This window comes from Maniola hyperantus, chromosome 6 (assembly GCF_902806685.2).
Source record: "Maniola hyperantus chromosome 6, iAphHyp1.2, whole genome shotgun sequence".
Lineage (NCBI taxonomy): Eukaryota > Metazoa > Arthropoda > Insecta > Lepidoptera > Nymphalidae > Maniola > Maniola hyperantus.
The window spans coordinates 5,343,110-5,360,511 of record NC_048541.1 but is presented as its reverse complement, the minus strand read 5'-3'; the positions used below and the strand labels follow the sequence as shown (position 1 = coordinate 5,360,511).

Below are 17,402 nucleotides of genomic sequence, written 5' to 3'. Positions count from 1 at the left end.
TATATAGTAATTAGATAAGGCTAGCTTTAAGTTTTATTGTATTAAAAAAAAAAAAAACCCTACATAGGTATATAGCATGCGCTAATAGACATTGTCGTGTCCGAAAATTAAATAAAAGCGAAATTATTATCCAACTGACACAGCGGGGGCGTAGAACTTCGTTAGGCTAACGTAGCAAATATAACTATTAAGGTGACGCAGTACGCTCGACCGAACCTATTTGCTTTTCACTTGACATTGTATGAGAAAGGTGAGAGGCACGATGATTTTCACCGAAATCAAGGGTTTAGGAAAAGTATTTTTGAGAAAAAACTACTGAATTTATGTTTGCAAAGTAAAGTTATTTCAACTAATGAATAAATAAACTATGTCTAATGATAATTTTTTTTAGAATTTTCATATCCCTAATCTTATTTATTTACGCCCAAAGTTGTCATAAATTTAGTGTAAAAAAGGAATCTTTTGAGGCTCTTAACTTTTAAATCAATATTTTTTTCAATGTTTTATATATCAATGAACCTAGATAAAGACGAGATAAATCGATATAATTCTTAGTTTTGTGCGTACAATATCGAATATTGTTGTATTTTCCCTCCTACGTTTGTATGAAGAAAGCAGTGAAGTGAGTCCCCTTAAGCGTTTTCATAATTTGCATATCATGGCGACACAATGATGTGTGGTATCTATCGTACGCAACAGGTCGAAATGGCAATCGGGGAGGGAACGTCCCGCTCATCTGCATAGCCCCCGCGCTAACCCGGTGCGGGCAAGTGCGGGGCGTCCCCCCACCTCATACCTCGATTGTCATCTCAACCTATCGCGGATTATACACAGTGTCACCAGAGCCAGGATTGTACGTTTTGGACCAGTTTTCTTTTTAGTTAATTAAAGATGTTATCATACAGCCAGACGCATTTTATTATGATTACATGAGCCGGTCGTTGACTTGCTTCCGGTGTCGGACCGACTTGTGTTTGGTCCCTTTGAAATGCAGATAAACTAATGTTATTAGTTATTACTTATTAGAAAGGGCATGTAATGTATTTTCCAGGGTCGGTTCTATCTTATGTAGCGCCCAGGTACAATCAATACCCTTCTAGTAGGCGCGCGATTAAAATGGATTAAGTAGGTACCTACTTACAGATTATTTCCCCAGCGATCGGAAATTCGGGTGCAAATGCTGCAAATGGAAGCAATAGCCAATACAGTTACTTCGCTTCCTGTCTTTGAGAGTGCCGAGAGCAACGCATGCTCTTTGGAGACTCTTAGTCCCTGTGCTGCACATCATGCAACATACGTGGGAATTGCAATCCAGAAATCTGGCGGAACTGGCTCATTTGATACCTACCGGATTCGGCAATTTTTTGCGAATCCGGTAGACACGAATATCGTTGATCTTTTCATGCCGAAATCCAATTACTCAAACGTCTTGGGTACTTAAAAACTTCATTCATAGGTGATAATCAGATAAGTGGTTATTTTTGGAATGCTATTTTTTGCGAAATGCCAGAATCAGCCATGTCAATGTGACTAAAATAAAGAAGCTTAACCGGAATTCATTGGCTTCTGATAATTCAGACGATATGTATCATACACAACCTTAATGCGTTGCATGAAGGTTGAATATGACACATATCGTTTGAATCGTTCTCTTAAGAAGCCCCAATTTTGACTATGAATTCTATTGTTAGTCGTTAAAAGGAGTTCCAGCAGATATTGGGTCGAAATATGCTTACATGTCAGCCAGTTCAGATAACATTGCCCCGGAGTGATAGGACTAAAGTGGTCGTGTTATAATGCTACTGTTATGGCAGCCGGTCACGTAAACTTTACGTGCCACGCGAGAAACTGTTTGTTTGTATCTGCCGACATCGGTCAATGGGTTTATACTGTCGGCTCTAAAGGCATCGACAGACGAAACGCGCGACTGAAACGACGCGTCATTATAGCATCCCTAGATATTTATCTATACTAAACATCTACACAACTTTTAAAATTTTTTTACAAAAAAAAAAACCGACTTCAATACACAAACATTAAAAAATAATTTAATTTATTATCGAATATATTATGTATACAAGAGTTAATATAGTTCCATAATAATACTTTTTGGTGCTGGTGCCAATTAGCTTTAGATCGAAAATAAAACCCGATAAATCAAAAAGTTATTCCATCGGATAAAAAAATCTATATCCACACGGAAGAAGTCGCGGGCCTCAGCTAGTTTATTCCTAATACTTACTTGACTGATATGAAGCCCACGGCTTCATCCGCAACGATTTTCGGTTTTTAAAATCGCGTGGGAACTCTTTGATTTTCAGGGATAAAAACTATCCTATGTCCGACGACAGTTTTTTTAATATTATATCTTATGTCCGATGCCAGAGTGCCGGGCTGACGGATCTCTGCAGGGTCAGACAGACACTATTTCGAATTAAAATAATTCTTAGGATTTGTATGAATATACAGACCTACATGATTGGATAGTATGGATAAATATCTAGTGACAACGTGATACTGTAATGCGTCCCTTTGTTGGTGCGTTTTGTCTGTTGAAGCCTTAAGAATAAGTGAGCCCATCCAGTTTAACATATTGAAAATCCCGTGAAAAATAAAAGTGCGAAGCATGAAGTATGAAGCACTGCATTGTGCAGCGGCAACAACGCGACTCCTACGCGCGTTTCTCAGTGTGAAAGCCTTTATAGTTCATACAGTTTCTTGAAGAAATAAACAATTTCTAGAAGCGGCGTGTAACACGCTGCCGTCGCGAATTTTGTCTGTCTAGGGCCTAAACATAGATGTGAGCGAGATAATGCACCGCGATAAAAATGGATCCGTAATGTGTTTTTAGCTCAGATAAACATCTGCCCGTTTCCTGGTAGGTTAAGACGTTTCACGAAAGAGTGACGAAAGGTTAAGAAAGGGTATTATTTTTATTACACTACTAATATATAAGAAGAAATATTTATTACTAGATGATGCCCCCCGACTTCATCCGCGTGGATTTAAATTTTAAAAAATCCTGTGGAAACTTTGATTTTCGGGGTAAACACAAACTTTGATTTTCGGGGACAGACAGACATACCCTATTGCATGTATTTATTATCTCTCTCTCTCTCTGGTCGTTCCTTCATTGCTGAAGATCGTGGTCCTGGCAAACTTCCCTCGAATGGATTATTATCTGTTTCCACCGGCTTTTGTTGGTGGCCATCTTAACTATGTGATAAAATCCACACCAGCTGGATCCCTTTAACTAGTCTGACCACCTAGTTGGTGAGCGGCCTCTCGTTCTTTTGCCCTCAGTATTGCCCGTCACTATGAGCTTTTCTAAGCTGCCCTCCCCCCGCCGTATGATGTGGCCGAAATAAGAGAGCAGTCGTTGGGAACGTATTTATTACATTAGCCTAGATTAGTTAATACCTCTCTTTTTTATACGGAATGATTGCTGCAGCTTCTACATAAAATAATGTAAGTAAAATTAAAAATTTAGATTTAGCAAAAAGCCTTTAGGTACTCTTTGGTCTACCTGCACATGTAAACATCTGACTTTTTACGATCGGGTTATTGTTAGCCGAAAAAGATAAAAACCGGCCTAGTGCGAGTCAGGCTCGCGCAACGAGGGTTCCGTACTACAGTCGTATTTTTTCAACATTTTGCACGATAATTCAAAAACTATCATGCATAGAAACAAATAAAAATCTGTTTTAGAATGAACAGGTGAAGCCCTTTCATATTATGATACCCCACTTAATATAGTTATCTTACTTCGAAAATTTAAAATACTAATTATAAGTTCATGACCACAATTTAATTTTTTTTGTGTGATGTAACCACAAATTCACGGTTTTCAGATTTTTCCTATAAGACCTACCTACCTGCCAAATTTCATGATTCTAGGTCAACGGGAAGTACCCTGTAGGTTCCTTGACAGACCGACAGACAGACAGACAGACAACAAAGTGATCCTATAAGGGTTCCGTTTTTCCTTTTGAGGTACGGAACCCTAAAAATGATCAAAGCGATGTGCACCTGCACTGTCGAGGATTTTTAATACAGCAGGTGCAATCGCAGCAACTCCAAACAAAATAAAACACCGCTTTATTTTTAAATGGTGCGTTTTGTAAGTTTTTCGGCGAATGTTCAGCTTGCACATGTACTTTAATAAAGTATATTAAGTAAACAGGTGTCTGAGCTGAGGTAAGGTTCCTACTACACAGAAACAAATGCTTAGGACTTTAGCTAGATATCAGGCCGCAATTACACCTGTAAGTTTTAATCACGTAAGTAGCTTAAACGATTAACTTACGACAAATTTACTAATGTAAACACTCTTATGTTTTTAATATATAAAAGGACTGACTGACTGATCTATCAACGCACAGCTCAAACTACTGGACGGATCGGGCTGAAATGTGGCATGCAGATAGCAATTACGTAGTAGGCGTCCGCTAAGAAAGGACTTTTGAAAATTCAACCCTTAAGGGGGTGAAATAGGTGTTTGAAATTTATATAGTCCACGCGGACGAAGTCGCGAGCATAAGCTAGTAACTTATAAGTGTCATTTACCTTAGTGAATGTGTTGTCAATTAATAACGTAAGCTACTTTCGTGAGTAAAATTTACAGGTGTAATCGCGGCCTTATAACAGAGTAAGTTACTTACTGTCAAAAATACCATACAATTTTTGATAAGTAACAACGTGTGGTATGGCAGATGATGTCCAGCACGTATTAGTGGAGTGTAGCAGATATAACTTGCGGAGGGAGATGCTGGTGCAGAAATATAACATGAATAAATATGACATAGGTGGTTTTACGAGTCTTCTCAGTGTACCGACAACAGAAAGTTTAAAATCAATTATTTAAATATTCCTGCATAAGCAGTAATATCTCTTCGGGTCTATCTGTTGCACTCCATTATGAAATTTAGATTGTAATTTAGGTTACGATGGGGCTGGCGTGTCCGTGTCGGGCAAAAGTCCCAATAAAATAAAGATTAAAAAAAAAAAAAACGTTGCTAAGTAACCTATCGACAGATTTGAGATAACAGATAGGATTCATCTTTAATTTGGGCCGTTACATAATAAGCTTTGATAATAATATAAGTCATCGGTTGTGTGACTTTTATTTCAGTGACAGCGTGTGACGTGAGCCATTACGAAACTATGGGACAATCGGAACCCCACACACGCCGCCCCCATCTGTTTACTATGGTGAATTACATCTTACATCCGATAATGCTAATGTGGACAGACTTATGAAGTTTGTTTCTATTTTCTATTTAATTTATTCCGTGTTTGATATAATTAGTATGTATGAAAAACTAAATCGAAATAGGTAGATATACTTTGTTTGAACTTTGGCAAAACAGAGATTATAGGTATTCCTATATTATTAACATAAAATTTATCTGCAGGGTAAGAAGACTATGGTGGTAGGTTAAAAAGAAATTAGTAGGTATACAGCACGATTACATTTCGTCAATTTAGGACTTCGACTGGCGTACGCTCCTAAAAGTACGTAGGTACTTAATTACCATCGATTTAGAAAGTAATCATTCATAGTACTTAAAAATTCTTTGGTACTTACCTACATACTATCTAATAATATCAAATGTCTTTGGCTGTTTGACATAGAGCCTACTATCATAATAAATACTATCTGTCCCGGCTATACTCACGTGTGTAGTCGACGTTAGCCCGACTAGTTTCGAACCCATACTTCTCCTCCTTCAAGGGAGGAGAAGTATGGGTTCGTAGGGAGGGAGGGTCCTTTTTCAAGGGAGTCCGTCCGCGCACGCGCCGCGGTTTTGACTGCCGCAGTCAAAACCGCGGCGCGTGCCTCTAGTCGGGCTAACGTCGACTACACACGTGAGTATAGCCGGGACAGATAGTATTTATTATGGAAATCACTCACGGTAGTTTAAACGCTAAAATAGCCTACTATCAATTCCCGGTTGAATCATATATTTTAGAAATATTTAGGTAGGTATCTTAATTTTTTTTTTAAAGAATATTAGCCATTTTAAATGACTAACATTCCCCTTTCCTCTCCAACTAAGCGTCAAGCTTGTGCTAGGAGTAGGTACGACAATAGTGAAACGAGCGGGGTTTGAACCGTCGACCTTTCGGTTTTCAGTCTACTCCTTTACCGGTTGAGCTATTGAGGCTCACAACTAATTATGTTTAATTTAACATAGTATCACTCTGCCTTACTCTACCTCTGGCTATCTGATAAGATTACAATTTTCATATGCTGCATGCATAATCCTGTAAAATACCTTCGTATCTCTAATATTTTTGGGTTTGAAAGTTAAGTCTTGAGTTAGGTACTCTGTAAGTTACGTTTGAGTTCTCGTTCCTGCTTGCAGAGCATACGTTTTATAGTATGCTATAATGGTTATAGCATACTATAACCACTTACTAATCTATGACTTTTAATATAGGTAGGTCGCCTTCAAGTCCAGAGTAAATAGGCATCTTCTAGGCAAGCACGCAGCTCGCTCAATTTAAGATTGCATCATTACGTGCTAGTAAATCTGATTGCAGCCTATAAACTAAAAAAAAAAAACTTAAAAAGTATTATGTAGGTATTGTAGTACCTACCTAGAAGGTATATCCATGTTTTACTAACGTCTAGACTCAAAAGGCAACGCCTCACGGAAGGAGCCGACGTCGGCCGAAAGTTTACGTTGTTTTTTTATTCTGTCTCGCTTACTCCAACAAAAACAGTAAGCAGTAAGCTCAAAGCTCCAATGCTGTAAAGTTCCCATAAAGTATAAACACTGTAGTAACACAGCCGTTTTTACTCGTAGTTCATGTTTGTTATTAAATAATATTATCGAGAACATTGCTTTGTAGTGATTTATTTTGAGTGTAAATAACGTTCGTACCTACTATTTCTGTTGCGAAGTACCTAGGTAAAACTTGAAAACTAACTAACTAGTGTGAACTTTGTGCATTTTGTTAGTAGTTACCACGTCATGTGGGTACAGTCTGTGCCTGCCTTTCATATCGGAAAAGTGGTTAAGTTCACTGACACGATGTGAGTTTATCTTGTTTAATTACCTATTATTATATATAAATAATCTTCTATAATATAAAAATGAATCACTAAATGTGTTGCTCATCGCAAATCTCGAGAACAGCTGAACCGATTTCGCTAATTCTTTTTTTATAATATTCCTTGAAGTACGAGGACGGTTCTTACGGAGAGAAAAATTTAAAAAATTTGAATCGACTGGTAGGCGGAACGAAGTTCGCCACGGCAGCTAGTTATACATAATTATTAACCATTTTATCAATGCATTTTGTTATACCTACCACTTACCTACTTCAAAAAATTTACAACTTCCTAAAATTATTTTTCGTGAAACTTTTGGCATTCCCTTGGCCTTTCAGTGGTAGCTGGTAATATTATCACGAAGTAAAATTACGGTCTTAATTTCGTATTTTTTATTATTGTGCGTTTACGGTTTTAAGCTAAGCCCTCAAGTTTTACTTTAAAGTTACCTACGAAATTGAACCTTAATAGGCCAAAAGTGTATTTCAAAATCAGTTCAGTAGTCCCAAAGATTACCCCCTACAAACGAACCTCTTTATAATATTAATATAGATAATAATAGCTTTAATAATCCGTCAATATGTATATTGCTAAAATATTATGTGTTATTTTATTATTTATCTCAGTATTTTTTTTCTATGAATTAAGTTTGTTAAGTCTACTAACAAAAAGTCCTGCTTCATTAATGCCAAGGAAGACCTACTTTAACGACCAGGTTTTAATTAAAAGCCTTTTAAGTATAAGCCATAATTCAAAATCCGCCACAGTATTGTCAATTGGCGCTTTACCTTTTGAATACGTATTACTTTTAGTCAACGAAACTAGGTCTTTTTAATTTTTTATACCTTTTCTTCTTCGCTGCTAATCGCGGTTGCGATTGATGATATTTCAATTGCAATTTAGCTATTGCTTTTAACTTAGTCATCATCATCATCATTATCAACAGATAGACGCCCACTGCTGGACATAATTATGTCTATTGTAGACTTCCACACACCACAGCCATGCGCCGGCTGAATCTAGCGGCTCCCTGTGACTGGTATGATGTTCGTTTGTCCACCTAGTGGGATGGCGGTGAGATCTACAACAAGAGACCTATGTCCAGCCGTGGACGTCTATTGGTTGATGATGATGATGAAACTTAAACATAATCAAAGGAATTTTACAATTTTTCATCTGAAGCAGGATCATGTTCGCGGCAATGGAGTTGTTTATTGTGGTTGTAATACAGCCAGAGACACGTGTCACCATAATAGTTTGGACGGCAGCCAACGTTTACCCGGCGATAGTATTAGCAAGAATAAATCCGCTTTTACCGGACATTCCTACCACGCTCTTTTATGGAATGGGTATTGTACTTTTTAAGCACGACAACGACGTTTTACGTAACTATAATTAGATTTGCAGCTCATTGGATAGTTTTAATCTGTGTCTACCTACCTTCTTATAGAAAAAAATACATTTTGAGCCAAAATCATAATTTACTTCAGTATTTCATGTAGGTATAATATAGAGAGAGCCTGTGAGAGTCAGACCTTCGTTATTTTATAAAAGCTGAAAATTTCTCTGCGCATTGTTCCCAACACAGCACAGGGAGGAAAGATGAGCGACTATGAAATTGGGATCATCGTGGCTTTGGCAGATATATATATAAAATTCAAAGTCCTGACTGACTGACTGACTGACTGACTGACTGACTGACATATATATCAACGCACAGCCTAAACAGCTGGTCCTAAAGACATGAAATTTGGAGGGTCTATTCTATGTAAAGAGTAAATATCCACTAAGAAAGGATTTTTCGAAATTCCACCCCTAAGTGGGTTAAATGGGGGATGGAAGTTTATATGAAAGTCCGTCATTTTTCAAGTTATTTGCATGAAAATTGGTATTTGGGTTCTCGGTCACAAATGAAGAAATACGTGTTTCAGGATTTTTGGAAAATTCACCCATAAGGGTGGTAAAATAGGGGATGAAAGTTTGTATGGGAAAGTTTTAATTATTGATATTATTAACTTGAAATTTGGAACGTAGGTTTTTTCTTGAGGTTAGGTGTCACCACATCAATGGTGTCAGCTAAGAAACGACTATGAGAAAATCCCCCCCTAAAGAGATGAAATGGTTATTCGGTGCTGTTCAGGGTGCGCGTCCTGATTTTATAATGTTTGTTTCTAAAAAAAATGCCATTTGTTTCCTGTAGGCCACGCGGGCGAAGCCGCAAGCAGAAGCTAGTCTATAATAAAAATGTGTAAAATCTTTCGTCAAAGTAATAAAGTAAATGAAACGTAATCCGTAGGTACCCTTATTATAAAAACGACGAACATAAAAATAAATAATAATATCGGTCTCCCTACTAAGGTCAATTGCGACACCCAAACTGGTTATCCATAATACTTTGTACATACTTAATATGATGTAGTTTATGGAAATGCAATAAATGAAAATTGAAATTAAATGCGAAAGTGTGTTTGTTGGTTGGGTTGTCCTTCAATCACGGCGCAACGGTGCAACGGATTGACGTGATTTTTTGCATGGGTATAGATAAAGACCTGGAGAGTGACATAGGCTACTTTATTCCAGAAAATCAAAGAGTTCCCACGGGATTTTGAAAAACCTAATTCCACGCGGACGAAGTCTTGGGCATCAGCTAGTTTTTTATATTTTCTTCGGAATAGTATTAGAAATCACGTCATACATTGCCAGATTTAGTGTCTGGCAACCCCCTGCCAGACAACCTTAAACTTTAATAATTGTTGAAGGACGCAGGATAAAGTATGAAATTCCTGGAAAATCCTGAACATTTCTTTCAACTGGCAACCTTACTTATCTAGTTTCAAGGCGGACAACATAATTGCCCCTGTGATTTAACTGTGCCTTGAATTTTCTCCATTCCTCGACTTTTCTCTATAATGTCCCTCATTATTTTAATATCTACGCACGTTGCCAAGGGCTTCTGTATCACATTCGATATTCAAACTACAAAATACTTACCTATTAGTTATCATCCCTCAACATTTTTGAATTTATTTTTCTATCCTGTCTTTTAGCTACACCCGTTTTGGGTAGTGTGTACAATCGTGTCTGTCTGCTTGCGATTTTGACGTGTACCTATACAGGGAAAGGTTGTATACCGGAGACGGACCTATGTCATCTTTTTATCCCGGAGTTTAAAGAGTTCCCGCGGGATTTTTAAAGGCTCATCCGTTTAGTTTTGTCCAGAGATAGCTTACATCCCCAAGACGGAAATAATCTACTTTTTATTCCGGAAAATCTAAGAGTTCCCACGAGAAGTTTGATCGATTTCACATATTTTGGTACAGAAATTGGTAACAGCCAGCGTAGAATACTTCTTAGCTCAGAAAATCAAAGAGTTCCCATTAGATTTTTTTAAACCCAAATCCACGCGGGCGAGACTATGGGCATCATTTAGTGGTGAAAATATTTTCATTCTTCTATCTTTAGATAGGTAGGTACCTATAGGCAAGAAATAGGCCAGTGCGTTTTGTTGTATACCATTTCCGGAAATACCTAAAACGCATCGAGAAAAGGAGGACACGCAGTCGTCATTACTAGGAAGTGGATTGTTTGCCGACGATCGACATTTTGCTGCCTGTTGACTGTTTACAATTTATTGCAGCCGACTGTACCTACTATTTATGCGTTCTTGAAATAACTGAGGACAGTTTCTACTCGTAATATGGCGGTAGCGAGAATTAGGTCATGTACGAGCAATATGCTTTTCATACAAGGTATTATATACCTATCTAGTTTATTGTCAATCAGTACCCTTATTATAAATTTGAAAGTGTTTGTTTGTTGGTTTGTCCTTCAATCACGTCGCAACGGTGCAACGGATTGACGTGATTTTTGCATGGGTATAGATAAAGACATGGAGAATAAGTAACATAGGCTACTTTTTATCCCGGATAATCGAAGAGTTCGCACGGGATTTTTAAAAAACCTAATTCCACGCGGACGAAGTCGCGGGCATGAACTTGTACTTACATATTTCTAGAATGATGATGGAGTCCTATTATTCCCCCGTGGAACTTAGGGCTGCAGCAGCTGTTTTCCATATCTCCGTCTTTGGCTACTTGCCTTGTCATGGCTCTACATCTACGAGAGTCCCACTCTTTTAACTCTGCCTCAATGGACCTCCTCCAGGCGTTAGTGCCGGTAGATATATATACCCGGACTCCTTTGACCCACAGCCAACAGGCTGCCATTTGAACGCCACTTGAGCAGCATGTACCTCCGCTCTTCGCCACCGCTATTCGGTTACCCATCCAGATACCAACTGGGGTCAAGAGTCGAGACTGATAAACGTTGTCGCAACTAGACTACACCACCTTCATCTTAAACAAAAATATTTTTTTCATTTACGACCAAAAATTTTTCAACTGATCCGATACCATAATATTATGAATCATTGTACTTAACTCAATCGCTTATTTATTATGTTAAGCAATTATCACATGATTTTAACGAGCAATTGATTAGATATCGACATTTGGCAGGAATTCTTTCATTAGGTACCTGCGCTAATACCCACTATTACCTAATTTATTAAGCAAATCCTCATCCTCGCAAAATTAGGTAAAGTATCTGAATCCTGCGTTATACCTGCGATTGTGCAACACGAGGCTAAACTACTTTTTTGTACCGAAGTTGCGCACATCTTTACTGTCGTGCGGCAACAGTTCAGTATATCGCTGGCGCTGAAAGGCGCACGGTTGAATAGTGGCCCAGCCCTCACCGCTATTTGCAGAACAATACAGGCTTGATGTGCGCATGCCAGTGGGAAAGCGCGGGAGGGAAAACGCGCGAACGGTACGACCGTGCCAGTCTAGGCCCGCGAGCGCGATCGGCCGCGCGGCGAACAAGCCAGCCACGCCTGCGCCCTGGCGCTCGACGTACGCCGCGCTCGACGCGGCGTCACGTTTTCCGAATCGACCGTAGATAACACAGCCGCCGTGACTGAATTTCAGTGTCAAAAGGTTGGTGACCCACATAGTGCAGTCCAAAATCGACCCAATACATACATGTGCAAAGTCCTTTCTGCTATCCCGAGAGGATTATAACTGCCACTTCCAGCGCGCAAATTCCTCGTGAGCCTCAAATGTCAAAGTAATTTTGAAGTAAAAATTCGTGATACCACACCAGATATCACATACGACTACAATAATTGTTTATGATATTTGATACTATCTTTCAAAAATAACCAACAACTATTATGTAGGTATATAATTTTATATTTATATGAACCACTTGAACTTTTGCAAATGTTATTAAGTACCTCAGTATAAGCAAATTATTTTTTCTTCCTATAGAGGTGTGTCAGTTTCTAACTCAATATTCTAATAAAAGATCGTCTTGAATGCGACAGTTAATCGAATAATGAGTAAAAGCTCTGCGTGTAGGTATTGTTTAGTTATTCCGTACGCAGCTTCTCAGGATGACCTCATTTTGCGTAAAGCTTCCGGTGGTCCTTGTAAACTAACATTTAAACGTATTTGGGCCACTCAATTATATCGATTTCTCGGTTTTCACTTCTTGTTACTTCGTCCAAACATTTCGTAGGTACCTATCAGTACCCTTATTATAAATGCGAAAGTGTATAATCACGTCGCAACGGAGAAACAGATTGACGTGGTTTTTGGCATGTTTATGCTCAAAAGACCTGGAGAGTGACATAGGCTACTTTTTATCCCGGAAAATCAAAGAGTTCCCACGGGATTTTTGAAACACTAAATCTACGCGTACGAAGTCGCGGGCTAGTTCACTATAATTTACAGGCTACTTGGAATATAAAATCATCATTCAAATTTATAAAAAGCGATACGCCGCGACCTAAATGTCAAGTCTGAAACTGTATTTAGAATGCATATAAAACAGAGTAAATAAACCACACCACACCAAGGGATATGTCATCTACCAAAAAGTAAAAGCGTAATGGTTGAATGCGAACTATGAATTGATGAGATCACCGCGTGTATCGGGGCTAAGAAAATATAATTGTCATCGATGTTTATTTAGATAATGCATCAGCTTCTTTTGACATTCCGACTCTATAATATCATTTATTTACTATTAAGTTCGATGCGATAAGTAGGTACGTCATAGTCAGTTTTACTCTAAAATGCATTTGTTAAATTTCGACATGCTCACTGCTTAGACGTGTAATTAGCATCCATCTAGTCTCTTCAGGTTTCAGCAAGACGGAAGTTCTAAGATGTTGCGCGAACTCCTAGACTTTTTCTATCTTGTTCTTCGGTAAACAAATGATTAGATAGTTTTCTAAGCTAGACAAGGTGTCAAATTAAGCATTTTGTAGGCACCTCATTTCAAAAGCACCGCAAGTCAAAAGCTATCATGGCAACCATTATACAGTACGCGCGGCGAGAGTTTGGCTTTGACCGTTATTGCGCAGAAATCAGAAATTGGGTATCAACGGGCAATTAGTGGGGTGCGGGGCGGGTGTGTAGGCGCACGCGGTGCTCTGATTGGCGCTCCACTGCTCCAGTCGTTCCCTGCCTCTGTTTGTACAATCACGTTCACAAGTGAATTGCTATTTTCGTTAATTGTTTATTATATAAGAATCTGAATAGCACTGCTGCTAAGACTTTTTTTAATGTTAACTTTTGTATTTAATAATTATTTTAAGTTTTCTTTTGTTTGTATGTACCAATTTTACATGTATCTTGGAATAAATAATTTTATTAAAAAACAATTATTTAGAATTTTCATCGCTGTCTCTGTAAACTTTAAAAGGAAATAAACATTTTATATAAGTAAAATAACTATCAATAGTTTTAATAAATGAAGAAGTTTATCTATTTCGTATTATTTTCTAGCATTATTACCACTGTACATGAATTTTGACCCACTCAAATATCCAACCTGGTACATAAAAAAGGAAAAGTATTGTGTGCGTGACAGTACCCATGCGCAGTAATCCCCTCCACCCGAAGGTCAAAGCCAAACTCTCGCCGCGCGATCTGTACATACCTATAGTCCGCGACAGGTCGGTATATGAACGAGGGGGCGCCCCGCACACCCGCACGTCACCCGCACCGGGTTAGCGCGGGGGCTGTGCGGATGTGCGGGCGTTCCTCGCCCTGTTGCATACTAGTTTTTCACACTGATCTAGGATGCTATCTATGATCTCAAAATACAAACGGCACAAAGAAATATGTAATTACAAAAACAATTTATGTTTTAGGCTTAGGTGGCTTTGAGTTCTGTTCTGTTCGTGCGTAGCTACAGTTACTTATTTAATCAATTAACTAGCTAGTTAGTAACTATTCACGTAGGTAGGTAATTATTTGTTGTGTACCTAAGTATTGTTTCAACTTCTTTCTTCGGGTGAAGGTCTCTTCTATCATTTATCGTAATCGAACTTTTTTCGTAAGAGATTTGCCTTTGATAATATCTGGCTTGTTTTTTGCTATTTGTTTAATTTGATTAAAAAATTTTGTTTGAGTTTCGATTTTTGGGATGGGAATATTTTTGAATTGAGTAGGCAGGTAGGTAAAAGAAGGACCTAATCATAATAAAACACCTTTTTATGAACTTTGTTAATAATATGAAACTGTATTTTTAACATTTTGTTTGTGTATTGTTGTGTGACAATAACCTAATGTAACCACTTGTTATTTTTTGAAAACTTCATAATTATTTTGTACTTGCTGATTCCTGCGACTTCGTCCGCGTGGATTTACGTTTTTTAAAATCCCGCGGGAACTCTTTGATTTTTCGGGATTGTTGTCGTTGCTACCTACAATATGAATTCACTATGAACACTTCCTGAATCTTGATAACTCAGGCGAGCAGTAACCCTGCAGTATCAGGATTAAGGAGTTGAATCCAGAATTTTTTATGTGACCACGACGTAAACTTTTTTTCGTTGATTTAAAAAATATAATATTTGCAAATCGGTCCAGAAACCTCGAAAAAATCGATGTAGAAAAAAGAACCACCTCCTTTTTGACAGTCGGTTAAAAACCGATGACCTTGAAATATTTACGGAACAATCTTTAAAATATCCCCTTTCTAACAAAAAAAGAATGAATGAAATCGGACTACGCGTTAATGAATTACAACTCAGTACACATTTTAACTTTCGTCCCCTCTCCTACGGGAACCATGCTGAATTTCTGGATAAAAAGTATCCTGTATTCTTCCTCATAGTATGACCTCAAATCGTACCAAGTTTCATTGGAATCCATTCAGTAGTTTCAGCGTGATGCGCGGCCGTGATACAGACAGACAGACAGACAGACAGACAGACAGACAGACAGACAGACAGACAGACAAAAATGAAAAAAATTACAGTTTTGGGTTCAGTATCGATTATAGAGTGCCCTCAAAAAATTTTTTTCAAAATATCTTCAATGTACAGAATTTGACCTGTTACAGTTTTATTATAAGTATATAATATATGATATATATATATATATATATATATATATATATATTGATTTTAAACAATAAAATATATAAGTGTTGTGTCGTTATTTGGTGGGAACATTTCGTTTCTTTCATAATAACAATAACCCAGTTCTCACAATATGTTTATATTATCGTAATGTAACAAAGACCTTATTGCAATGTTTGCAAAATTTGAATATTTTTTGCCCTTCGTAATTTTTATCGTTACGTATAATTAATTTGGTAAGTACGTAAGTACAAGGACGTTACTAATAAAGAATTCCTACATAATTAGTGTCAATTGGATTAAAATATTAGCTACTACTACTTTACTATTTACCAAGTCGCAACTCGTGGCCACATCGGTAAGGAGTAACAATTGGGTAATAGTAACAGAACCTTCTTCAAATCATATGGTACCTACCTATGCGTAGTATTTTTAAGTAAGTTGGTACAAGTAATTTTTTGTTTGTTTGTATCATCATCATGATCAACCCATCACCGGCTCACTACAGAGCACGGGTCTCCTCTTAGAGTGAGAAGGGTTTTGGCCATAGACTACCACGCTAGCCATGTGCGGAGTGGTAGACTTCACACAACTTTGAGAACATTATGGAGAACTCTCAGGCATGCAGGTTTCCTTACGATGTTTTCCTTCACCGTTAAAGCAAGTAAGTAATATTTAATTAATTAAAAAGTACATAACTCCGAAAAGTTAGAGGTTCGAGCCCGGGATCGACCTTCGATTAGAAGGCGGACGTCCTAACCACTATAGGCTATCACAGCTTTTTTTTATTAGTATAGCTTTTTGTATTTTGTGGTGACATAAAACAGCTATTGTCCAGCTATTCTAGGAAATACCTACTAAAATAAAAACTTCACATAAAACACATAAAAGGCGTTTTTTAGCGTTTATACAAAAGAAAATTTCGAAACTGTCGCTTTGATACACCTACACTTATTGTTGAAAGTCTATATAAAAGCATCTTTTGTTTCAATGCTCACTATAGGCAGATACCTAGATCATGTTTTTTCTTGTAGGTAGGTACTATGTACCTATTACCTTTTGAACGATATTGATGATGATAAGATGTAAATGATTCATAACGCTCTTTTTTAGGCACTTGTCCCACCGCCGATGAGAAAGCAACTATCTATCTATCGACTTTTTTCTCGCTCAAGAAACGTAGGTATTACTGTTGATCGCCGACTGTTCACACTTTCGGCAAGAACTAGCTCCACTAGCTTGTCGCAAACTCGCTCATAGCCCAGTAACAAAACTACTCGTATCCCAACTACATGCCAACACGTGTCTTTAGCTCAACTCGTTTCTCGGTGATCGTCGGCGGCCGGACAACTGCTTCAATCTTCCTTACTACTACTCGTGCACGATAAGTTGAGACTCGCCTGGAATGCAACCCTCCGCCAGCTTGCCCTGTAACTTCCCCTTAAGCTCCCGTGTTGTACTGTAGACAACGTCATTTTTTTAACATCTTAGTCTCGTACTTGCTTACGTCACGCAACGACGACGCGCTCTGATTTTTGTCTACAGTACAACCCCGCGTCTGTGGCGTCACCGCCCCCCAGGTCTCAACTTATTGCGCACGAGTAGTATGTGTTTATTTACTCTTGCCTTGGAGGATTTTCATGAAAAGGCATCATGTACGAAGCTCAGCATTTTAGGTCAACTGCTACGAAACCTTTTAAAGTTTTTTCTCTATGATTTTCTTGCAAGCAAAAGAAATACTTACTTACATTACTGTAAGCTATGCTCGACACCTTTTGAAATCTTTAGTAAGCAAAAGAGTGAGTGTATTGAGTTATATTATTATTTACTAGATGATGTCCGCGGTTTCGTGGCGTGGTTTTAGGGTTTTCAAATCCAGTGGGAACTCTTTAATTTTCCGGGATA

The 17,402-nt window shown here is 38.0% G+C and overlaps 1 protein-coding gene across 8 annotated transcripts in view; it reads left to right on the top strand.

Annotated features, from left to right (window-relative positions):
• Positions 1-17,402, top strand: part of OtopLa (Otopetrin-like a) — a 62,501-nt gene that overhangs the window by 13,447 nt on the left and 31,652 nt on the right. For 2 of the 8 annotated variants that reach the window (XM_069499251.1, XM_069499253.1), the window contains exon 1: positions 11,850-12,057. The exons of 1 other annotated variant lie outside the window; for it this stretch is intronic. The gene's annotated coding sequence lies outside the window, so the exon portion shown is untranslated. Of the gene's footprint in view, positions 1-7,023; positions 7,043-11,849; positions 12,058-17,402 lie in introns of those variants that run through there. 5 more of the 8 variants (XM_069499252.1, XM_069499248.1, XM_069499250.1 and 2 more) reach the window with 4 other exon arrangements.